This window comes from Dipodomys merriami, unplaced genomic scaffold (assembly GCF_024711535.1).
Source record: "Dipodomys merriami isolate MVZ:Mamm:240054 unplaced genomic scaffold, mDipMer1.0.p SCAF_185, whole genome shotgun sequence".
Classification (NCBI taxonomy): Eukaryota; Metazoa; Chordata; class Mammalia; order Rodentia; family Heteromyidae; genus Dipodomys; species Dipodomys merriami.
In genome coordinates this window covers 1,963,279-1,987,925 of record NW_027203215.1, presented here as the reverse complement: position 1 = coordinate 1,987,925, position 24,647 = coordinate 1,963,279, and the positions used below count along the sequence as shown (strand labels likewise).

The window sequence follows — 24,647 nt, the reverse complement described above, 5'->3', positions numbered from 1 at the left end:
TTATAGCATGAGCCACCTGGTGCTCAGAACATAGCTTCTTAAAAAGGGTAAATTATTATCACTGTAATTGCTCAAAGGGCATGACATCTTAAACTTCTGATAGACACTGCCAAATTACCACTTAAAATGGTTCTACCAATTTGTTCTTCCACAAAGAGCACACGACAGTGCGCATACCCCCAGTGCTGTACCGACCCTGGGCATTGTCATTCTCCCGTCATTTTGACAATCAGATGAGTGAAAAATAGCACGTAGGCTTTAAATAACACACCCCGGAAGGAGAAGTTCTAATATCCACACTTCTTGAGAGCTTTCTCTTGGCAGTACATGTACTAATCTCCCCCTCCCCCTCCCCACGTATCTACAGCCTCTTTTGTGGTTCTCTTGGATTTCGAACTTTCAGCTCTGAAGACTGAAAGCAAACTGATGTGAATTCCTCACCAAATATCAACCACAAACTCTAAAAAGATGACAGAATATCTTTTGAAATATGAGAAAGCTTCAAAATCCAGAGACTTCTATTAAAGTGAAAATACACTTTTTGACCCCCTAGATATAACCAGGCAGCTGTGTTTTAGAGATGTAAAAACTAAATTCATTCCTAGAGTTTGCTCCGCCAGGTAATGACAGATTTCAGACTAAGACCAGGTTTTCTGACTTCTAGTCCTCACAGTATCAGAGGATAAATAGCAGTTAGTTTATTATTACAGTCAGAAATGCTGGTGTTAGCAAACCTCATGAAATGATCAAGGTCCAAGGAAAATGAAATCTAAAAGCATCAACAATATCTGAGGAAAATCAAATTTATGTATTCACATCACCATCTAGCATGATATTGAATCAAATCTTGTGGCTACAGTAAAAAGAGGAATATGTTTATAACTTATTTTTTTTTTTAGGAAATACCTATGATACTTTGACTTTCTGACAAGTAACATTTCATGTAGTTATTGTACCTATGGAAGTGTATAATAATGGCAATTTTCTTGGTACAGACAATTTAAGTCATTGTCCACAGACCTTCATAATTTCCAGTTTAACTCAATAATGTGAATCCCTAGTAGTCACTCTGAGCAGGGTGGCAATCCTCTCAGAGCTGGCTGATAGCATTGCTTTAACTTGAGATGTAATTTATTTATAAATGGAAATCTGAACTCTTAGGGAATAAGTACTATCTCTGAATTGTGTGTGTGTGTGTGTGTGTGTGTGTGTGTGTGTGTGTGTGTGTATGTGTGTGTGTGTGTGTGTGTGTGTGTGTGTGTGTGTGTGTGTGTGTGTGCTGATCCTGGGGCTTGAAATCAGAGCTTGGGCACTGTCCCTAAGTGTTTTTGCTCAGGTTAGCTCTCTACCACTTGAGTTCTGTCTTCTTTGGTAGTTGAGTGGAGATAAAAGTCTCACAGAGTTTCTTGCATTGGCTGACTTTGAACCAGGATCCTCAGATCTCAGCCTTCTGGGTAGCTAGGATTATAAGCCTGAGCCACCAGCACTGGGCTGTACTTGTGATTTTTTTTTTTATTAACAGTTTTGAAACGAGCTAAAAAGAAGGACCAGTTCTGGTCAAGAAGAATGAAAGATGGCATTCATTAAGTGAAGGTAGACATCTCTCACCCTGCTATCCTAGGAACCTGTAATCATTAATCTTTCTGCCTTAAGTGGTCATCCATTTTTTTCTTCTTTATATTTTAATTTATTCTGAGCTCTCCTTCGGGACTTTTTTGTTAAGACCTACTTTTGGTCAAGCCTCCATTTTCCTGCTTGTATATTCTTTTCATTTTGAGTGTTGAGATTTGAGACCACCTTGATTTTTTAAAAATTAAAATGAAAATATAGGTGTTCTGCTTTTGGTAGAAAGTGACTTTCAAGAAAGCAGATTTGGTGTGAGATGGGGTTTAAAACCTTGGCAATCTGTTTTTCTTTTAGCAATTTAATTAATAGGAGTCTCAGTTCTACTATCTAAGAAATAGAGGCAATTACATCTATTCATTTTTCAGCAAATATGGTGAGAAGGAAATATTTACTGAATGATTTTAAATTTGTAGGCATTGTTCTAGGTGCTAGGAATACAAATGGACTAAAACTTAGTCTTTGAGGAACTTGCATTCCACACTCTCATTGAGGACCCTGAAAGTTAAATAACATCTAACATAAAACACTTAGTTCAGAGCTGGGAAATGGTAATTGTGCTATAAATGTTGATTACTTCCTGCCTCCTTGTAATAGATGTTTTCTATCACTTTGAAAATTGATACTTTTAATTTTTTGTAGCTCTCCAGCATTGTCATTTCAGTAGTCAGTGGTTTCCTAAGCAACAATAGCCTAAGCAATATAATTGAGGCATAAATCATTGTTAACAATTTTTTTTTTTTCCTGATGCACAGCAGTTACCAATACAGGCTCTATGGTCATTGTTCCCGGCTATCACCCCGATATCCTTTTATGCCTGATTTACCAGACTGGCTCATGGTACTGTTGATACTGGTGGTTTTCTTTCCACGGGGTGGTGTCATTCTTCCATCTCTCACATGCTTCACACTTGACATTATCCGTAGTGGGATGGCGGAAACCTTGATCTACACTCAAATTCCCTGCGTACCAATTTTTCACCTTATACCTTCATTTTATTTTTATTTTTTTTGTCGGTCGTGGGGCTTGAACTCTGGGCCTGGGCACTGTACCTCAGCTCTTCAGCTCAAGGCTAGTGTGCTACCACATGAGCCACAGCGCCACTTCTGGTTTTCTGGTGGTTTATTGGAGATAAGAGTTTCATGGACTTTCCTGCCCCAGCTGGCTTTGAACCATGATCTTCCTATCTCAGCCTCCTGAGTAGCTAGGATTACAGGCCTGAGCCACCAGTGCCCGGCCCACCTTACACCTTTCTCAACTAGGACACAAGGTGGCATTATTTTATGCATTTAGTTCCTTCAATGACCTCCGCTTTTTATTTTGCTGAAGATTTCATTTTTTCCCCCCTACACAGTACAACTATTGTTTTACTTGTCTGAAATTCCTTCTGTCCTCTTCTCAGATATGTAGAGACTTCTTCCTTTGGAAATGCTCATCTCCTCCTTTCCTATGGCCTGATTTATACTGGCAGGGTCAACTTTGTCCTTATATGTCTCAGGCTCCTGGGCTTGAATCACAGCCTCACAGGGCATAGGTCCAGCTGTGTCTGTAAGAGTCAGGATTCTGGAGTTTTTGCCCAGGATTTTGAAGGTATAACTGACAAAAAGAGGGAAGAGGGACCTACTGAAAGGGAAACTATGGGATTGATTGGAAATGTTACTTTCTCCCATTCAGTGCATTGCCTGAGGGCTTAAGTGACTCTTCAGGAGGTCTTAACTCCTAAAGTAAAAAAAGAAAATTTCCTACAGATTTAGAAAGACATTTACCGATCTTTCAGCTTCATTGGAGATATGTCAATTAGGTTCTTGTTACATCTTACTTGCTGTTGAGAAAATTAGGACAGATTCTCTCTCTCTCTCTCTCTCTCTCTCTCTCTCTGTCTCTTGCACGTGCATGCACGTGTACGCGCGCGCGCGCACACACACACACACACACACTGTCTTACTCTTTTTTTTTTCCAATCTTTGGGCTTGGACTCAGGGCTTGGGTGCTGTCTCTGAGCTTTTTTTACTCAAGGTTAGCACTCTACCACTTGAGCCACAGCACCACTTCTGGCTTTTTCTGTTTTGTTTTTTGTTTTTTGTTTTTTTTTTGGTAGTGGGGCCTGAACTCTGGGCCTGGGTGCTGTCCCTCAGCTCTTCAGCTCAAGGCTAGCGCTCTACCACTTGAGCCACAGTGCCACTTCCATTTTCTATTGGTATTAATTGCAAGCAAGAGTCTCAGACTTTCTTGCCCTTGATCTAAAAATCTCAGCTTCCTGAGTAGAGAGTATTACAGATGTGGTGTGAGCCACCAGTGCCCAGGTCTTTGTAGTTTTTTTTTTTTTTTTTTTTTTTTTTTTTATCAATTCTATTGGAAAACATATGATGTATATACATTATACCAATGCTACTTCAAAACTGTATTATTTTGTATGTTTTTTTAAAAATCTCACTGACATACTTCCTCAGATCTCTCCTTTTTTTTTTTTTTTTTTGTCAGTTGTGGGGCCTGAACTCTGGGCCCGGGCTGTCCCTCAGCTCTTCAGCTCAAGGCTAGCACTCTACCACTTGAGCTACAGTGGAACTTCTGGTTTTCTGGTGGTTTATTGGAGATAGGAGTCTCATGGTCTTTCCTGCCCAGGCTGGCTTTGATCCGCGATCCTTAGATCTCAGCCTCCTGAATAGCTAGGATTACAGGCCTGAGCCACCAGCGCCCATCGGGTCTCTCCTTTGACTTGTAGATTTTTCCAGTAGATTTTTCAATCCATTGCTCTGCCTCTCACCAATCCTTGATGATACCATGGAAGTTCTGTTTTCTGTGTGTGTGTGTGTGTGTGTGTGTGTGTGTGTGTGTGTGTGTGTGTGTGTGTGTGTGTGTGTGTGTGTGTAATATATATAATATATAACATAATATATATTTTATATATGTATATATATTTATTTACAGGTTTTTATTGGCCATAGGCCTTGCTTCATAGATGCCTGAGGTGTTCAGGTTATTCTTGGGCTGCTTCAAGTTAAGTTTCCTTATAGGAAGTCATATTCAGTGAAAACAATTTAGGCCTCCATGGGATGGGAAACAGTACAGAAAAGGAAACTGGGAAGTTGACAGTACAATCTTCTGTAAAGAAGATAGCTCTAGTCACTGCCTGTGCTTTACCTGCTCACTGGTTGGTTGGTCCTGCTGGTCTAGGCTATTCATAAAGTCAAGTTGCAAATAGAATTCCTACATCATAGCCACATAGCCATCTTCTCTGTGTCTCAAGGTCATAGACAGTTACCCTGACTGGCCAGACCCAGACTTGGCTAAGTAAAGATAGAACAGCGTTAGTGATAGAACCTGAGTGTTGTGTCACACTAGGGCTTTGGGATCCTCTCTCTGTCTACTGCTTTTTATACTATTGTTCTTTGCACCATGGAGAATAATATTCTTATAGGAAAGTATTCTTGAGTGAAATAATGCCCTGTAAAGACGACTGTCTTGGTAATGTGAGGGTCTTAAAAATATATCTTTGCATTGTTTGATGCGAGGTCCAATGTTGTGAATGGCAACAAAGCAAATATGGCAGAAGTGATGGTCTGAGACTGGAGCATGAAAGGCACTGTGACTCCCTCCTGTTTTCTTTCTTGAATCATTTACTCAGGGGAGATTCCCCCTCTTTCCCCCCTTCAGGTAGCTCTATGGAAAGACCCATGTGGCCTCTTATCGATAGCCAAGAAGCAATGGAGGCCTCCTTCCAAGGTTGCTGTGAGGAGCTCACGTGGGGAGTGGATTGTTGGATTGTGTGGTTGCCGCCAGGCCCTCCCACAGTGGCAGCTCCTACTGCCATCTTGACAAGACTTTCCAAGCTAGAGCTGCCCAGCTCAGCGGCTCCTGAATTCCTTCCTCACTGCTGAAACTAGAGTGATGAATGCTGTTAGTTTTAAGTCACCGAAATGTGAGGGCACTTTGTCCTTCAGCAGTAGAGAGTTAAACAGATTTTTTTTTTTTTTGGTCATAGACATTTGGATTTGGCTTCAATGTCAAGATTCTGGATTTCAAATCGGTGATATCAAGGGATGAGACCTTTGGAAGGTCCGGCGAGGAGAATCCATTTGGCATCTGGGAGGAATAGAAATAATTTATGACAGGAGGCCACTGTGGAAGTTTTAAAATATGTCTGCAAATCTTTAATGCTCCCTTCTGTTGATGTGGGGTCTAATGAACTTTTGTTTCAGCCTGGACTGGCAGGGAACAATGATCCTTTTGGTCTCAGCAGCCTGAGTCAATGCAACGTCAGGCCTAGGCCACAGTACTCAGCTGTTGGTAGAGATAGAGTCTTGTGAACTTTGTTTCCCTGGGCTGACCTTGAACCTAGATTCTCTTGATCTCAGATCCCAAAGTAGCTAGGATTATAGGCATGAGCCACTGGTGCCTGGCTTAAGTTCTTAATCATTTTTAATGAGGAGAATCATCATTTTGCACCCTTACTATGGTTAGTCCTGATTGGCATCTGCCATAGCCTTGGGGTCACTGCCTTTTGGGATAGATAGGCTTATTTCTATTCCCAGTGCCCCCAAGAGCTCTCTCTGCATGGCTCACAAGAATGCTGGTAACAACTATGCATTCTGTGTCTCCTCAGAACAAAGCTAATGGTCTCCCGATCCTTTGAACCATCAGCTTAGTTGGTGACTCAGAGTTCTGAGGTAAACAGATGGTGGTGGTCAGTGCTGTGCCCAGTTCTCGGCACATTCAGATTCTCTTCTGGTCCTTTATGGGGCCATAACAAATACAAAAATTTTCTGTGTTTATGCTTTTGTCCAGTTCATCTTCTTTTCTGGGGATTACTGTACCTTCTTTTCTTCCTTCCTTCCTTCCTTCCTTCCTTCCTTCCTTCCTTTCTCCTTTTTTTAAATTTTTGGTCATTTGTGGGTCTTGAACTCTAGGCCTGGGTGCTGTCCCTGAGCTCTTCAGCTCAAGGCTGGTGCTCTACCATTTAAGCCAGAGCTCCACTTCCAGTTTTCTGGAGTGGTTTATTGGAGACAAGAATGTGGTGGATGTTGCTGCCTGGGCTGGCTTTCAACTGTGATGCTCAGATCTCAGTTTCTTGAGTAGCTAGGATTATAGGCATGAGCCATTGGCGCCCGGCTTGTATTTTTTTTTCTTCCTAGTTTGGGAAGCTTCTGTACTAGTTCATTCTTTGATAATATCAGGTTTTAATTTAATTACTATTTAGCACTTTCTATCCAGATTGAGCACTTTTTTTGGGTGGGGGGGGACATGGGATTTATGTAGTCTAGGTTGTCCTTGAACTTGTAATCCTTCGTCCTTAGCTTCCTGATTGGATTACAGGTATGCATCATCATCCAAGGACCAAACTCATCCTACATCAACAGCAGTTCTCCTTGAGAAGAGACTGAAGTGTGCAGACTAGAAATTTATTCTTTTTGAAAATGTCCATCCATACCTTCTTTAAAATGGCAACAAATGGGGTGGTTCTTGGAAATTATATTCTTTTTTTTTTCTTTTTCTTAAATCTAAGGAGCTGCTCCAACAAGCAATAGATCTCAAGCAAGGACTTGGATGAATTTGTCCTCTCTATTTTGGTCTCAGTATTGTAGTATTTTCTATACACTCTTAGAAATCCTGGAAACATGATAAAGGTAGAGCTTACACTGTTATTTTATCTTGAGCGCTTTCTGCTAAGACAAATGTGTACCTTGCAAGATGTTTGCTTGAGAAGCTCTTGAATGTGATTGGAGAGCTTTTGGCCATGGTTGGTTTCTTTGGTTGACTGAGGTATAGGTTTGTATAGTTGACTCAACTGACATCCTTTTCAGAGAAACTAATTAGAAAATAAGAGAGTTTCAAAGGCAAGTGTGCTGATTTTTTTTTCTTTTTTAAGGTTATGCCCAAGCTGTTTTAAGATGGAGATTTTGAAGATATATTTGGACACATACTAAGAAACAAGATGAGCTGAGAGGAGTGAAAGTTGAAGGACTCATTAAATCATGCAGAATTTGTCCAGCTACTCAGTAGGGGCAGCTAGGCTTCAAGTGTGTGTGTGTGTGTGTGTGTGTGTGTGTGTGTGTGTGTGTGTGTGTGTGTGTGTGTGTGTGTGTGTGTGTGTGTGTGTTCGTTCATGTCCACATATAAGATAAAATCTTATTCATTTAAATCACAATGGCAGACACAGAGATGTGTTACTCAGACTTCCCTTCCATGAAGGGCTTCTTATGTGTTTGCAATGAGTGTGTTTCCCTGGCAGCTTTCTGTGCTTTCTTCAAGTCTACCTCAGCTCCCGAGCGGGGTTTTCCCTAATGAGCAATCTTTGCTCTCAAGTTTCCAGGGCTGTAGAAACTTGGTCCACCGGCATAGAGTTTGCCATGTCTCCCACTCAGCTCTACTTCCTCTCTTTTTTCTTCACAGGTGTTACTTTTCAATCTGCTATTTGTTCTCTTAACTGTATCTCAACATCTGCTTCCCAGGGGATCCAACTGACAGTGGTTCAGTTCCAGGAATGCTTGGAGGAAACAGGTGGTAAGATGAGGTCTGGGGCCTGGATCACTCACAGGCTGGCTGGCAATCAGAGCTCGATCCCAGGTGGCTTGTGGGGTGGGCACAGATAGTCTTTGGCACGAAGTATTGGACATATTGCACACAACTTTCACTGGTGACTTGAGAGAATATTTCAAAGCAATAATTTAGGCACTTGAAAATATAGAGGAAACAGTGCATACAAGAAAAAGGGAATTAGTTATTATTAAGTCATATTATTAACTGCTAGAAGAATAATGAAAACCTGAAGACAGATTAAGAATTAAAAACGAAGGTCACAAGTCCTCTTTGGTAGTTTACAAAGAGGTCTTCATCTTCAGCATTTGATAATAGGAGGGAAAAACCCTGAAGTTTGTATTAAATACAGTCCTGAGCTTCAAAGACAGTTGCTTATGCAGATGCTGTGGCATGAGAGTCTGGGTATTTCCATCTAGCAGATAACTTCGGATCTCCTCACTAGATGGGCTATTGTGGATCGTAGGGTGCCATGACTACGCAAGCGATCTTGCTTCAGCTGTTTTTCCCTCCACTTGTGTTATTCCCTACTAACAAACTTTCACATTCCTGACTCCAGCTCTGTTCCAGCTTCCCAGAGGAACTACCTTCCACTGACTTGGAAGTTAGGAAGATAGACTGAAATGTATTATTTTAATGGTTTCTTTCAAAAGTGAGAAGATTAAATGAAGCAAATTAATGGCTAAAAATGACATGTTGAAGCTCTTGTAGAGCATCTTGAATGCTTCCCAAATAGAGAAATAATAAATACTTAAGGTATGCTCATTACTTAGACCTGAGCATTGCAGATTGTATATATATGTATTGAAATACGCTGGGTTGCAATTACATTTTTAAAAAAGTGACTGTTTATGATATATTCCTGGTATCACTGGAGTACTACATTTGCATATATATCTTTTTTTCATGCTTGGTCATGGGGCTTGAACTCAGGGCCTGGGCACTGTCCCTGAGCTGTTTTGCTCAAGGCTGGCACGCTATCATTTTGAGCCACAGTGTCACTTCCAGTTTTCTGGTGGTTAATTGGAGATGGGAGTCTCATGTACTTTCTTCCCGCTGGGCTTGCCTTGAACTGTGATCCTCAGAACTCAGCCTCCTGAGTAGCTAGGATTACCAGTGTGAGCCACCGGTGCCTGTTACATACATATCTTTTATAATGTTTTAGGATGCTAAGGAATCACTTGTAAGGATCTCTTTTCATGTTCTCTCAGTGGTGCAAGCCTTTAATCATTTTTATATATTTATATATGAGCTCCCAAGAAAAAGTGCTCATTTTTGAGAAAAATTTAAGTATCATCTGTTTTTACCCTCAATAATTTGAACCTCACTGTGGTCTTTTTTCCAGTACTCTTAAGAGACTCCCAAGAGACTGTTGCTTCATCTCTGGATGAAGTTTCTCACGAAGAGGAACACTGACATTAAACTTCTCTATAGCACTTTTTGGTACAGCCTCAACAATATCATCTCCACACAAATGGTGACAGAAAATAATCGCCACAGAAGCAGGTATGTGGGATTCGTAATCAGCACTAATAATATATATTTTTTTAGCTGCTCTCAGGTTAAGGAAAAACCTTGTTTGTCAGTGAAAATTCCAAGTATTGTCAACTGTGCAATGAAACGTAAATCTAGTCTTGGTAATTTAGGGTTTTCTCTTTTTGTCTTGCTTCAGGGTGCTTTTTCTAGACTTGGAGAAGTGAGAGGTCAAAATCAGCACAACACTAAATTGGGGTGAAGGGTAGTGGGAAGAGGGGAAGGACAGGTACCCAGTCCAGTTCACACCAGAGTTTTCCCATTTAGTTTCCAGAATGGATGCTATAGTTTCTGACATATATTTGCTTAAAGTTAGCTATTGGAACCATGGAAAAAGTAGTCACTCTCTCTCTTGAATAGTTTTTAGTTTGTTAACAAAAGCAAAGCTTTTTCAAACTCAAATCTAAATGGCTAAAGAAATTTTCCTTGGGTTAGCTGTCGGGAACTTTTGATTTTTGGTATGTAGTTCCTTTTTTTTTTTTTAATTACTTTTTTTGTCATTCCTGGGGCTGGAACTCAGGGTCAGGACACTGTCTCTGAGCTTTTTTGATCAAGGCTAGTAGTGTTCTACCACTTGAGCAAAAGCTCTAGTTCTGGCTTTTGTGTAATTTAATTGGAAATGAAAGTCTCATGGACTTTCCTGTCTGGGCTGGCTTTGAACTGAGATCTTCAGATCCTCAGCCTCTGTAGGCTAGGATTACAGTCATGAGCCACCAGTACCTGGCTTAAAGTTGCTTGTTTAATTGTTTTTTTTTCCCCCAACTTTCCTGATGGGGTGGAAGGGATTCCTTTTCTGTTTTAACCTGGCTGCTGCTTCTTGCTGTCATCTTTGCTTCCTTTCTGGCTTTTCTCTTGTCTTCATGTTTCTTTCTTCTTCCTCTGCCTTCACCTTTTCTTTTTTTTCTAATTGGGATCCTTGTCACCTTTTCTTTCTTTTATCTCCCATAGCTTCTTTTTGTCTTCAGGAATTTTACTGATCCTTGGTAGTGATTTGGAGACCTCTTTGTTTCTTTTTGCTGCTCTCTGGTGCTTTACAGAGCAGACCTTTTTGTTAAGTGAAGATTCTTTCTCATTGAGAAATGTGGAATGCTCAGTTGGAATGATGTGAGCAGGAACAGTTTTGAACTGTTTTCAACATCAGCCCTGGGTTTGCTAACATTGACATTAGCACTTGGCCAGGTCCTTCCCTCCTGCTCCTCATCGCCCTGCGCACAGCACCCCTTCCTGCAGCTCCCTGTCTTCTCTTCCAAGCAAGAAAACATTTAGCCCACACCAGCACAGGCTTAGTCTGATTGCAGCTGTAGGAGGGTTATTCAAGACCCTCAGACTAGGCAGGAAGACAATACATACTTACATGTGCACATGTATTATGTATCTATATGCTTCTGTACAAATAAGTGAAATATCCTAGTGTTCCATAAAGCCAGTTTTTGACAATTAATGAAATATGAGTTCTGAACAGAGTGACATTAATAAGATTCAGGACATCCTGAGTACTTAGGCCAACCATCCCAGTTCTTAGCTATTTCTCTTGGCATTTCTAGCACCTTCTTCTTCTTCCTGCACCCTGCAGGGTTAGAAGGAGCAGAAACACTTGGCACATTTCCTCTTAGGAAAACCTAATTTTTTGTGCAATATAAAGTTTCAGTGAAATAGGCATGGTAGCTGGGGAAGAACCAAAATGATAATGGCAATGCTGAGATTAGCTAATGTTTAGGCATTGCTTCTGAGCAGTTTAAATGCATTAGTAATTATAGTATTTCTAACAAATCTATGAGGTGGTAATCACAACAACAATAAAATCAACAATGACTGTCTCAGCCTTTCTTAGTTCCCAAGGAAACAGCTCCCATGCTATTATTTTATTAGAAAGTACCATCTCACTACATCAAGTGAGTGATTGAGGTACATGAGAGAGAGAGAGAGAAGGAGGGAGAGAGAGGGAGAGAGTGAGAGAGAGGGAGAGAGAGAGAGAGAGAGAGAGAGAGAGAGAGAGAGAGAGAGAGAGAGAGAGAGAGAGAGAGAGAGAGAGAGAGAGAGATTGGTCACATCAAATTCTTAAATCATGGATCTACATCTTAAAAGTTTTAAAATTGTGTCTCAGTACTGTCCATAGGAAAGTGGACATAGAGGAAGAATTTAGCTACTGATGATTACCTCCTATTAGTATTTACCCCATGGGGTGCTAACTTCCCAAATTTTTTTTTTAATTTGCCAGTCCTGGGGCTTGAACTCAGGGCCTGAGCTTCTTTTGCTCAAGGCAAGCACTCTATCATTTGAGCCACAGCACCACTTCTGGGTTTTTCTGTGTATGTGGTACTGAGGAATCAAACCCAGGGCTTCATGCATGCTAGGCAAGCACTCTACCACTGAGCCACATTCCCAGCCCCCCCCCCACTCCCACTCCCATTCTAATTGTGCATTTGTGTAGCAGATCTGAGAGAGCAGCAGTTATTTTCTCTGAGATGGCAGAGGTGTGAGGCTAGAGATTTGTAAAGGAGGCACTGGCAGAGGGTAGCTCAGACTTCTTGAGTAAGGCAACTTGTGTCACAATCTGCAGTTCATTCAAGCCAAGTCACTTGATCTAAGGGGCAGGTATGAAATACACAACTACTATTTTCCAGTATGACATATATGACCTTCACAAATCCAAAGAGACCATGAAGTATTAGAGGAGGAAGCAAGTATGGAAACAATCTGCTCTCTTACTTTAGATATCATGGCTTATCTCAGGCTACTCGTAGTCCTTACGTATCAGTGATGTAGAAGGTCCCTGCATCCCCACAATGTTTTTCTTGCGTTTTCCACCATAATTGTGTCTTTATAGGGCATCCATACCACATTAGTCCAATCAGTAGGATGTCATCAATTTAGAGGAACACTAACATGTTCTGTATAATGTTAGGATGTTTATTATATTCTGTCAGAGAACAGGAAAGTTAACTTGGTCATTGGTCAGGGCAGTTAAAATATATTGCTGTTCCTGCCATATGAAGTCAAGTAATGTTTTATCCTAGCTCTTGAAGTGGACAACAAAGAACATATTAGTTCTGCAGGTGTATAGCAAGGGCTTCAGGCTGTATTGTTTTGATCCAATAGGGACATCACATCTGGAAATAGCATCTGTGCTTGGGGGTTCCCACCTGGTTGAGTGAATGGCAGTTTACTGTCATCAACCATGTTTCATTTGCCAAAACAGTGAAAAAACATGACAGAGAATCTCAACCCTGCTTCTTTGTAGAATTACAGGGCAGTGTTGATCTCTGAATGTTTTAGGATATAATAGTGTTTCTGACATTATTTTTACTGTAACTGGATCCATTTTAGATGCTTCCACTTAGAACCAGAATGCTTCTCATTCCGCAAGCTAGCAACAACTATGAGGATTCTTCTAGCTATTAAGTGTTATTTATACAGTTAAATGTTTGGGATTCTATCTGAAATAGTCTTGTGGCAAAACCATATTTATCCTTTGTTTTCTATTGACATTCACTTTATTCAGACTCATGGTGACAGTTTGTATTATTTCTTATCATTAGTGTCAGCTCAGTTTCTGTATCTTACGATCCTCAAAAAATAGCTTTCAGCCCACCGATTGGGAGAAGATCTTTACTAGCCATACAACGGACAAGGGTCTCATATCTAAAATATACTTGGAACTCAAAAAATTAAACCACCCAACAACAAATCCTCAAAGAAACAACTGCCCAATAAATAAGTGGGCGAAAGACTTAAAGAGAAACTTCTCTGAAGAAGAAAGAAGGATGGCCAATAGACACATGAAGAAATGTTCAACATCCCTAGCCATAAAAGAAATGCAAATCAAAACAACATTGAGATATCACCTCACTCCAGTTAGAACAGCAAAAATCAAGAACTCTAACAACAACAGATGCTGGAGGGGATGTGGACAGAAAGGAACCTTACTTCATTGCTGGTGGGAATGTAAACTTGTTCAACCACTTTGGAAAGCAGTATGGAGGTTCCTCAAAAGACTTCACATAGATCTCCCCTATGATCCAGCAATCCCACTTTTGGGCATTTACCCAAATGTTTACAAACAAGACCACACTAAAGCTACCAGCACAACTATGTTTATTGCAGCATTATTTACCATAGCTAAGATATGGAACCAACCCAGATGCCCCTCAGTAGATGAATGGATCAAGAAAATGTGGTATATATACACAATGGAATTCTATGCCTCCATCAGAAAGAATGACATTTCCCCATTTGTTAGGAAATGGAAAGGCTTGGAAAAAATTATATTAAGTGAAGTAAGCCAGGCCCAAAGAAGCATAGGTCCCATGGTTTCCCTTATTTGCAATATCTAGTATAGGTATGAGTCAAGCAGAAAAGGTAAGATAATGTGATGTTAGGAAAATGAACCCTTAAATATGTATTTTAATGTTTTCGTTTCTTTCATGCATATGTTTCTAACGCATTTATAAGATTATTTCTTTGTTGCTTTGTATGTCCCTCCCCCACGGTGTAACCCCCGCTTTCACTATATTTGATGTCAATATAACATGTGGAGGAGATGGGGACAAACAAGTCGTTTAAGGATTCAGGTGGACCTGTTGCAACAATGAGAAGTACAAAATGTCATGTCAAAACCAGCTTTACAATGTCGGTGGGGGGGGAGGGGGGTATAATTGGGTGGGGGGAGGGGGGAGGCTGGGAAGGGAGGTGAAGGGTAAACAAAGGAGGAGGCTGCAATGCTTGGTAAGAAATGTATGCATTATCCTGCCCATGTAATTGTAGCCCCTCTGTACAGTATGTTCTCAAATAAAATAAAATAATATTAAAAAAAATAGCTTTCAGATCTTTTCTTGGGGAAGAATTGGGAAATATTAATTGAATTAAATTGTGTGTGTGTGTGTGTGTGTGTGTTTGTGTGTGTGTGTGTGCGTGTGTGCACGCTGGCAGTGGGGCTTGAACTCAGGGCCAGGGTGCAGTCCTTTTTTTTCCCCTCAAGGCTTAGCATTCAATGTCTTTGAGCTCTACTTCTTGATTTTTGGTGGTTAATTGGAGATCAAAGTTCCATGGACTTTCCTGTCAGGGCTGGCTTTAAACTGCAATCGTAAGTTCTCAACCTCCTGAGTAGCTAGATTTATAGGTGTGAGTCACCAGTGCCTAGCTGAGTTACATGGTTTTTAACCTAGGAAAAAGCATTTCTCCTTAATGAATGGTAGAAATGAGATAACAAGAAAATAAAAATATGACAAAAGCCAAAGGGCTGGAAACTTTCAGACTATGATTTTGCCCCAACAGATTTCCTTTGCTTCCTCATGCTATAGCTAAGAATTTTCCTGTGGTAATTACATGAGGCTCATGTAACTGAGTTTTGACCAATAGAACACAGACAGCAAATTGTACACCACTGCAACACTTCATTCCACAGAGTCCTCCAACATTTCATCATTTTCCTGGTTAGAGGGAACAGAAGAGAAGCGAGAATACTTAAGACATTTTTTCCCCTGATTTCTTTTTCTCCTCTTCTCTCAGATATTAGTGGTTCACTCTCTTTAATGAAGAAGGATTGAACTTGGAGTTAGAAACACTGGGTCTGTTCCCTGGTTCTATAACGTGCTAGCAAATTAGCCCCAGACAAGGCATATAATGTCTCAGAGCTTAGTTTCTCTATCAAATAATACATTGAGTAAAGGGATCTCTTTAGAACTTTTTATTTCCCCAAGATTGTATGGCTACTGAGTATATAGTTAACCCTCTCTACCTGTAGATACCATATCCTCAGGTTCAACCAACTACTGGGAAAATTGCATCTGTTCTGAACATTTTTATCATTATTCCATAAACAATACAGCCTAACAGCTACTTGCATAGCATGTCATTGAATTAGCTATTAAAAAAAGTAGAGTTCAAGGTATACAGGAGCATGTATGTAGCTGAGTTAAAATACTTTTGGATATTCATAGATTTCGGTCTCTGCTGGGGTCTAATAATCAATGGCCTAAAAAGCAACAAGGGACAACTGGAATCTGAAACTGATTTATGCTAAGGATGCAATGTCTCACTTGGGAACTTATCCATCCCAGGGGTCTTTTAACAAATGCAAGAGCCACTTTTTGGCTTGACTGGTTTGTCTGGGATATTAGAACAGTCATAGCCCTGACTGTAATAAATCCTACCCCTTTTTGAACTTTAAATTCTACAGATTGATGTTGGTAGTGAAGATTTGCTTGGGCCCTTGTATCCCTAGGGAACTACAGCAAGGCAGCATGCTAGGATGTTCTTAATCTGTTCGAGAGCACACAGCAGGCTCTGTGTACTTCGGCTCTCCAGAGAATATGGTTCAACCCTCAACTAAAATTTCCATGAATGGAACTTCTGCACTTAATATCTACCAAAATAACATTTTCTTCTCTGCTCTTAAAAGAAATTCTCTGAGGAACAAGTGTTCACACCAAGGAAGAACATTTTATAATTATAATTGTTACGCTAAAAGGCTATAATAAACTTTAAGCAAGTGCTTCCTATTTTATTTTTGCTGCAAACAATTTATAACCAGAACTGTCCTCTTGACATGATAATGAAGGTGCAGTCACACATGTCAGCTGGGGCAATTATGTTCTTCAGATGTCTGCTGGTAAGTATTATATGATCTCTTCCTGCTGACACCTTATCAACGGAGACATGAATATTAAAAAGAACACCCAAGAGAGCTAACTTAAAATCCAAGTACTTTCAAGAAGTTCCATATGTGTTGAAAAGCCTGTACGTCATCTTCAAGATAATCTTCATTTTGCTACCCATTTTTCTTTGGCTTCAAGTAGAAAGAAAGCCCAAGGATATGTAAGTTAGTAGTCAACACAGGATAATGAGTAACGTCCTTAAAAATATACCCAAATGGCCCGGCACTGGTGGCTCAACCCTGTAATCCTAGCTACTCAGGAGGCTGAGATCTGAGGATCTTGGTTCAAAGCCAGCCAGGGCAGGAGAGTCCATGAGACTCTAATCTCCAATTAACCATCAGAAAACAGAAAGTGGCTCTGTGGCTCAAGTGTAGATTGCCCACCTTGAGCTAAAGAGCTGAGGGACGGTGCCCAGGCCGAGTTCAAGCCCCATAACTGATGGGGGGGGGGAATACACACACACACACACACACACACACACACACACACACACACACACACACACACGCAATGTATCTTAGTGAGTATAGATATGGCTGCAGATTTTTGCTCTATTATGTTTTAGCTTTTGACTTTGGTCATAGGAGAAACTTAGAGTGCCAAGTATAAAAAGGTAAAAATGCAGATGATATTTCTGGGATCGTAGGGAGACAAGAAATGCTGGAGCACTAAGCTTAGGGTCTGTCATAAGAGCAGAAACAGATGTTCCTCCTCCTCCCCATCTGATTCAGCTGGATCCATAGGGCACGTGTTCTGAGTGTGCCTTGGAAGTTACTTGCGTGAGCTCCAAGATCCATGATTATCCCCTTGAGGAGGGTTGAGAAGTTTGCCCCCATTTACTCTAAAACTTCTTGGCTTGTCTGCTATACATCTGCCTGTTCTTCTTTCCCCTTCTATCTCTCCTCTCACAGGACCCAAGCTGTTGTCAGCATTACCTGCTCATTGCTTTCTGAGATGTTTGTCCTTATCAGATACTTTCTTCCTAGAAGGGCAGCTCAACTGACCATTCTGTGTGATTCTTCACTGGTGACCAATTCCTTGGGTGTCTCAGGAAATACCAGCTAGACTTTCTCTTTTCCAGCCCGTACAAGTCCTGTAATATTGTACTTGAAGATGCTAGGGCTCATCTGCAGGCCTTCCCAGAGCATTGTTTCTGGATGGTCAAGGTGCTTTGTTGTAAATAACCCAATTCTTGTTGACATCCCAGATCTTGCCTCTCCTCATTCAGCTCACTTTTGGCACCAAAATCTATCAGTTACTGAAGCCATGCTTTCCCTAGCTTTGATGTAGTTTTACAGGAAGGAAAGTCGATCTTACATGAAAGGTTAATCATTTCTGTTATTCTATTGAGTTCTCTCAAGCTTGACTGCCTCTTCTTTTTAAAGCTTGAGGAATAAAATACAATCTTCTAAGGAGGATTTTGCTGTATGAAGGAAAGAAAAAATGTATTTGGGTCTGTTCACCATATTACTTGGTGGTATTTCTGAAACTTGATTTTTTTTTTTACCTTTTTCTACTGCCAAAGCATTGTCCTATTGATAGGTATTCAAAAATCTCTTGGCTAACAGCTAATAATCTCATTAGTAATCGTGATATTATTGTGAGTTTATTAATTTTTATTCATTGTGTAAGAGAGAGTCAGAAAAAGGGGGAATGAAGGTGGTAATACAAACACTATGTATGTACTATTTTCCCTAAAGTATTTTTCTTATCCCTTGGGTACAATAAAGAAAGCATTAAGTTATCAACAATAATGTAGAGTACTGGGATCCTTGTTCTGATTAAATTTAATTTCCTGTGTGATCTTGGGCAAATAGTGACTCTGTCTCTTGGGGTGCGGAATCTTTACCTGAAAAATTAAAAGGTAGCATTAGATCCACAGATCCCTTCTAATGTTACTATTCTAGGAGGCTACTCTGTTTTTCATTTTATAAGTTTACCAAGGCTTCTGTATCAGGACCTTCCCCTGGATATGACAAATGGGAATGTGGGTCTCAGAGTGTGTGTGTGTGTGTGTGCGCGCGCGCGCGCGTGTGTGTGTGTGTATGACAAATGGGAATGTGGGTCTCAGAGTGTGTGTGTGTGTGTGCGCGCGCGCGCGCGTGTGTGTGTGTGTGTGTGTGTGTGTTGGTTAATCACTGGAGAAACAGGAGGTGAGAATACAAGTGCCATTCATATTCCCTGAAATTGGTACGTAAGCTTTCTTGCATCCTACCCTTCTGCCCTCTCACCACTGAAAGATGAGGACATCATGACACATACAATCCCCTTCCTTATGTGTAGGCTGCATATTTTTTTCTTTAAGCCATTGCCCTTCTTTAAGGTTGACGGTGCCTGTCATCTTAAATGAATTTCTGTAAAGCATGAGAATAAGTACACTATTGAGCTTTACTCTTCCAGGGAAGGCACTCAGGATTACTGGATATCAATTGTGGTTCTGACTATTTGTATTGGCCCAGGTTTGGAGACTAAAACTTGGCTATGTCTGATTCTTAGCAGAACTTCTTACATCTATAAAACGAGCTTCAGTAACTTCATTCTTCTCTCAAGACATGTTTTTACGTTTGACAGGTGAAGGAAATAGCTACTTTAAAGTGTTGTTGAAGAAGTGGGGAAGGGAGGAAATTATAGCCTCTGTGTGTGTGTGTGTGTGTGTGTGTGTGTAATTACCAGTTTGCAGTGGCTACTACTCTGTTATTCTTATTCTTTTGTTCAGCTATACCTATAAAGGATGAAAATAGGCTTTAAGGCTCTTCCTAGAAATGATCCAAGAAGTCACCTCTGCCAATTCTGTAGTCTATACCAAGTTTGGAAGTTTGTCTCTAAAAATCTCCAGACATTCAGAAGTTAAAGCTGCACTGAGCTCAAGGAGAGCTGGCTTTCCCATCCCTGCTGTCCTTGTTTAGATAACCAGCCTTTCTGTCAAATGAACTCGGCATGAGTTGTAGCTCTTGAGGATATTTGATTACACTTGCTAGCTCTTAATTGTCTCAGTGATTATAAATTGGTCATTTGATCTATTTTAGAACCATGCAGGGTTAGCGATATTAAGCTAAGTTACCTGTCATTTTTTTTAACCTGTCATTTTTAAAGACAGTCATCCTCCTTTTGTTCTTTCTGAGTTGGTCCTAATGTATGCTTTTTTCTAAAATGTGGAAACTTTTCTACTAGATATCTTATTTAAAAACTCATAAAGTGGGGGGAGGGAAAGAGGGAGAAAAAATGAGGGAGGGGTAACAATTTCAACAAGAAACGTACTCACTACCTTACATACCTGTAACCCTTCTGTACATCACTTTGACAATAAAATTAAGACTCCTAAAATGTAAAATACGTATACATATCTCAATGCTAAGATCTAAATTTAAGTAAATACTCCCATTATTAATAAAATAAAAACAAATAAATAATAAAAACAAAAACTCCCATTATTACTGGCTTGTTTCTTGGAGAGACCTGGCATGTAGGAACACCACCTTTCCTTGCCAATCTGAAGGCTTGCAGCAAGCTGGGGAGAAACTCAACCATCTCTTATTGATTCAGCAATGGCTAGTATTTACCAAGCATTCCTCTGTGTCACTGTGCTAGGCATTTTATGTGGGTGATTTCATTAGATGCCAAAGCACTGATAAGAGGTAAGGTTTTATTGTTAAGAATATTTTACTCTTGAGGGCTGGGAAGGTGGCTCAGTGGTAGAGTGCTGGCCTTGCATGCATGAGGCTCTGGGTTCAATTCCTAAGCACCACATAATCAGAAAACCAGAAGTAGCACTTGTGGCTCAAGTGGTAGAGTCCTCGCCTTGAGCTGAAGAGCTGAGGGAGTGTGCCCAGGCCCAGAGTTCAAGCCCCACAACCGACAAAAAAAAAAAAAAAAGAGAATATTTTTATCTTGAACCTGGAATCAGCACCAGGTTTCATGTAGACCCCAAACATCACCGAGATAAGATGACTTTATTGTACTACCACCAATTGTTATAATTTCTGGAAGTGGCCCCAAAAGTTATTGATGGAGTCAGAGAATCAGTGTCTTGGGTATTGACGTTACTTCTAGAGTTCACTTTGGTGTAAGGTGCATTTGACAGTATTAACCTGTTTAAGACTTCCAGATCCTCATTTGTAGGAGCCCTGTGGTTGGTCAGTCAAGGTAGGACCAGTAGGACATCAAGAGAAGCCAGGGTGGAGTAGCTTCAGATCTTGGGTAGGCTGTGATCAGTGTCAAGCAGCATTTAAGGTTTTATCTTATTTCGTCTGGGGCTGCCTCACATGTGAACATGCTTCACATGCATGAACATAAAAAGTATCCCAAGAAGGATGTAAATAAGGGAGATGGCACACGAAGATCCAATTAACATGGGAACCTAGAATTCAAAGGTAGGGACAAGGAAGATAGCATGGGGATACTTTGGTAAGAATTGACTCACTATCGTTAACTCAGAAAAGCAGATACCAGTGACTACAATACTGACACATTTGCAATCTACTGATAACACATAATATTCAAGTCAAACCTGTGTGTATAAATAAACATTTTTAATCCTCTTACATATTACCAAGTCTGGTATTCTTATTAGATGCTTTTCCTGTCAACATACAACTTGTCCTTCCTCTTAAGAGTTTCCATGAGTTCCTTTGTTTCTAGTTGATGATTCTCCTTGGTAAGTCCCAATAGTTTTTGTCTCCTGACTATAAAATATAACATCATAAACTAATAAATACTAACTCTATTTTCCCCATTGCCATTTTGGTTCTTGGTATGAAGAAGGTTTGGGGTTATAAATATTAAATAAAGAATTTAATTTTTAAGACACATATACTCACCGATTCTTTTTTTTAAAAAAGTCTTTATTGTTATTGTAAAGGTGATGTACAGAGGGGTTTTAGTTTCATAAGTGAGATAAAGTAGACTCACTAACTCTTTTTAACAAAAAATGGGCAGTTATGTGGACACACAAACTCAACTTAGGAGATTTTAATGTGTAATATTTTTATTTTTGTTTTATGATATGCTAGTGAATTCTTTAAAATAACTTAAACTCTATTTCCCACTATGCTATATTGAAAATTTATTTAATTACTAGAGAATGGCAATGAAGTTCTAGAACCTAGAATCTAGTGAGTTGAAAACCTAAAATTTACATTTATTTTTCTTTGTCAGTCATGGGGCCTGAACTCTGGACTTAGGTGCTGTCCCTCAGCTCTTCAGCGCAAGGCTAGTGCTCTACCACTTGAGCCACAGCATCACCTCTGACTTTTTCTGCTTATGTGGTGCTGAGGAATTGAACCCAGGGCTTCATGCATGAGAGGCGAGCATTCTACCACTGAGCCTCCTTCCCAGCCCCTGAAACTTACATTTTAAGCAATACTTGGGTCTAAAAGTTCAATATTTATGACCTTGGCCCAGGAAAGACTTGATTCTGAAAACAACTGAAAGAGATAAGGTACAAAGAGGATTCAGAAAATACTGGAGTTCATATGTGAGCCAAGAGCTTGGAGATATAGTCTGTGCAGACATGCTCTTTCTCTAAAGTGCCTCAAGTTAATGGGGCTGTTAAGATTTATTTATAGAAGTTAAATTAATTCCCTGTCTACCAAATACTTTTTCATGACTTTATACTCTCACAGATATTTGGCTCCAAGTCTTCTTTATAATTGTAAATTGACAAATTGTAGTCTTATATGTTTACAATGTACATAAAATGATTTCATGATTTATGAATACCAGGGGAATAATGAAAGCTAACATATATCACCTCAAATACTTACCATTTTTATAGTGAAAATATTTGAAATTTACTGTGAACAATTTTAAATGGGGCTGGGAATGTGGCTCACTGGTAGGGTGCTTGCCTTGCATGCATGAGGCCCTGGGTTCGATTCCTCAGCACCACATAAGCAGAAAAAGCCAGAAGTGGTGCTGTGGCTCAAGTGGTAGAGTGCTAGCCTTGAGCTGAAGAACTCAGGGTCAGTGGCCAGGCCAACATCTGACAAAAAAACAAACAAATCAAACAATTTAAAATGTACAATTCATTATTATTAACTATGCTTACCATATTGTAAAATATATCAACACAAAAGTAAATTTATTCTTCCTAACCAGTTTTTTTTTTTTTTTTGTGGTGAACTCAAGGCCTCCTTCTTGATAGGTAAGCACTAAACCACTTGAGCCACACCCTAATATTATACAGTCTCCTATTCTTTTGGTATTTATTTTAGTATGACAGAGTTAAAGTAGGGAAGATGGAAACAAGAGATAAACATTTCTTTCTCCCCAGTGCAGGAAATGGGAGTTTTTGCTTGGCCAGGCAGGATTCTATCTTCCAAATTGATGAAGTTACAGGTATGCTTACTATGCTCAGGCAAGGGAATTGCAAAAAACCATTAATTACAAAAAAAATGTCCAATGTAAGTACTGAATTTGAGTTAATAATTTTAAGTCTGTCCTATGTATAAGTAAATATTTTGGGTGGCACACTAGTGTATTAACTGAAATGAGCAGATTCAAGAGAGAACTCAAATAATGTAACCCCATAGGCTAAATCAAAGTTGAAAGTAAATGCGTATTTCAAAGGGGTATTTGGTGGGAATCAAGGGGAGACAGTAGGTGAATGAAGAGAACAGAGGAAGATGAAGTAAAAATAAAAATCCAGTGCATATCATACACAATTAGAAAAGCGAGGGGAAGGGTAGAATGTTGAAAGGGGTGACACTGGTTAGGAGATATCGTACTCATAAACTGCTTTGTTGAATGGCAACTCCTCTGTATAACTACTTAAAGATTAAAGCAGCAACAAAACTACAAGCTGGGCGCTGGTGGCTCATGCCTATGATCTTAGCTACTCAGGAGGCTGATATCTGAGAATCACGGTTCGAAGTCAGGGAAGCCCAGGAGACTCTCATCGCCAATAAACTTCCCAGAAAAAGCTGGAAGTGGTGATGTCACTCAAGTGGTAGAGTGCCAGCCTTGAACACCAAGGGGCTCTGGGACAGCGCCCAGGCCCTGAGTTCAAGCCCTGCGTGGAACTAACAATAACAACCCCCCCAAAAGAAAACCCTATAGAAACATTCCAAGTTACTCCTTGAACCCTCTGTTAGGAATGATTCTCCCAAGGTGGAGATCTCCTTGAGTTGGGTTAAAAAAAAAATCAGGTCTTGCTGATGAAAAACACTGAACCTTAAAGGAGACGGAGGTGGGAAGAGTTTGGGGCGAACAGAGAGAAACCCATCCCCCGGAATAAACAAAATACAACGGAACAAGGAAAAGACAAGGAGAGGCAGGCGCTGGTGCGCACACCTGGAGTCCCAGCTACCCGAGGAGGCTGAGATCTGAGGATGGGGGTTCGAAGCCAGCCCGGGCAGGAGAGGCCGTGAGACTCTCATCTCCAATGAACCACCAAGGGGAGGGGAAGGACTCAGCATCACTTTTAGGACACCAAAGTCTTCCGCCTCGGCTTCCCACCGCCGGTCCTCCAGGGCTTCCCGCCGCCTCTCGGTGGTCTTCCAAATCTGCCTAGAGTGGCTCACCGGCATTGCAGGCGTCTCCGTGTCCTCTTCCGGGTGGCCCGCTTTCCGCACTTGACCTCAGAAGCTTTGAGAAGGAACCATGCCCGCGGTTGTCTCGCGAGACTGGCAGGCCAGACACGTGTTGTGGGAATGAGGCCAGCTCACGTGCGGGCGTGCCTAAGTGCGCATGCGTTTGGGTGTGTGTGTGGGGGGGGGGGAGGTGTTACGTGTGCATAAGTGCGCATGCGCTGTGCGCGTTTTGTATCCCGTGCGTGCGGGCGCGCCCTCCCAGGGAAGGCCTGCTAATTCGAGGAGCCCTGAGGTAACGCTCTGCGGCTGTCTTCTCTCCGTCTTCCACTTCGCTGTATAGTATCGCCCCCAACTCTATGTGCAGGAAGTCATGTCATCAGCGAAGGGTGACAATTGGAAAGAAAACACCTTTTCTCCTCTTAATGTGAACACGGCTTTGACTGAGGTAAGGAGCGCGGGCCTCCTCCGCGTCTTGCTCCAGAGCTTGGACGCCAGGCCCAGGCCCAGCCCCAGGCTCAGCCCCAGGCCCCAGGCCCCAGCCCCAGGCCCCAGCCCCAGGCCCCGCCCCCAGGCCACGGCCCCACCCCCAGGCCCCAGGTCCCGGCCCCGGGCCCCGCCCCAGGCCACGGCCCCGGGCCCAGGCCCCAGGCCCCGCCCCAGGCCCCAGCCCCGGCCCCAGGCCCAGCCCCAGGCCCCAGGCGCGCGTCTTCCACCAGCAATGCTGGCAAGGCAAAAGCCAGGCTGTAAAGGAAGGGAAGACTTGTTGTTTGCA

At 41.2% G+C, this 24,647-nt stretch overlaps 1 long non-coding RNA gene across 1 annotated transcript in view; it reads left to right on the top strand.

Annotated features, from left to right (window-relative positions):
- The first annotated feature begins 24,152 nt into the window (after positions 1-24,152).
- LOC138830161 (uncharacterized) overlaps positions 24,153-24,647 on the top strand; it is a 60,180-nt gene continuing 59,685 nt past the window's right edge. The window contains exon 1 of the long non-coding RNA XR_011372890.1: positions 24,153-24,320. This is a non-coding gene — a long non-coding RNA (uncharacterized lncRNA). The remainder of the gene's footprint in view (positions 24,321-24,647) is intronic.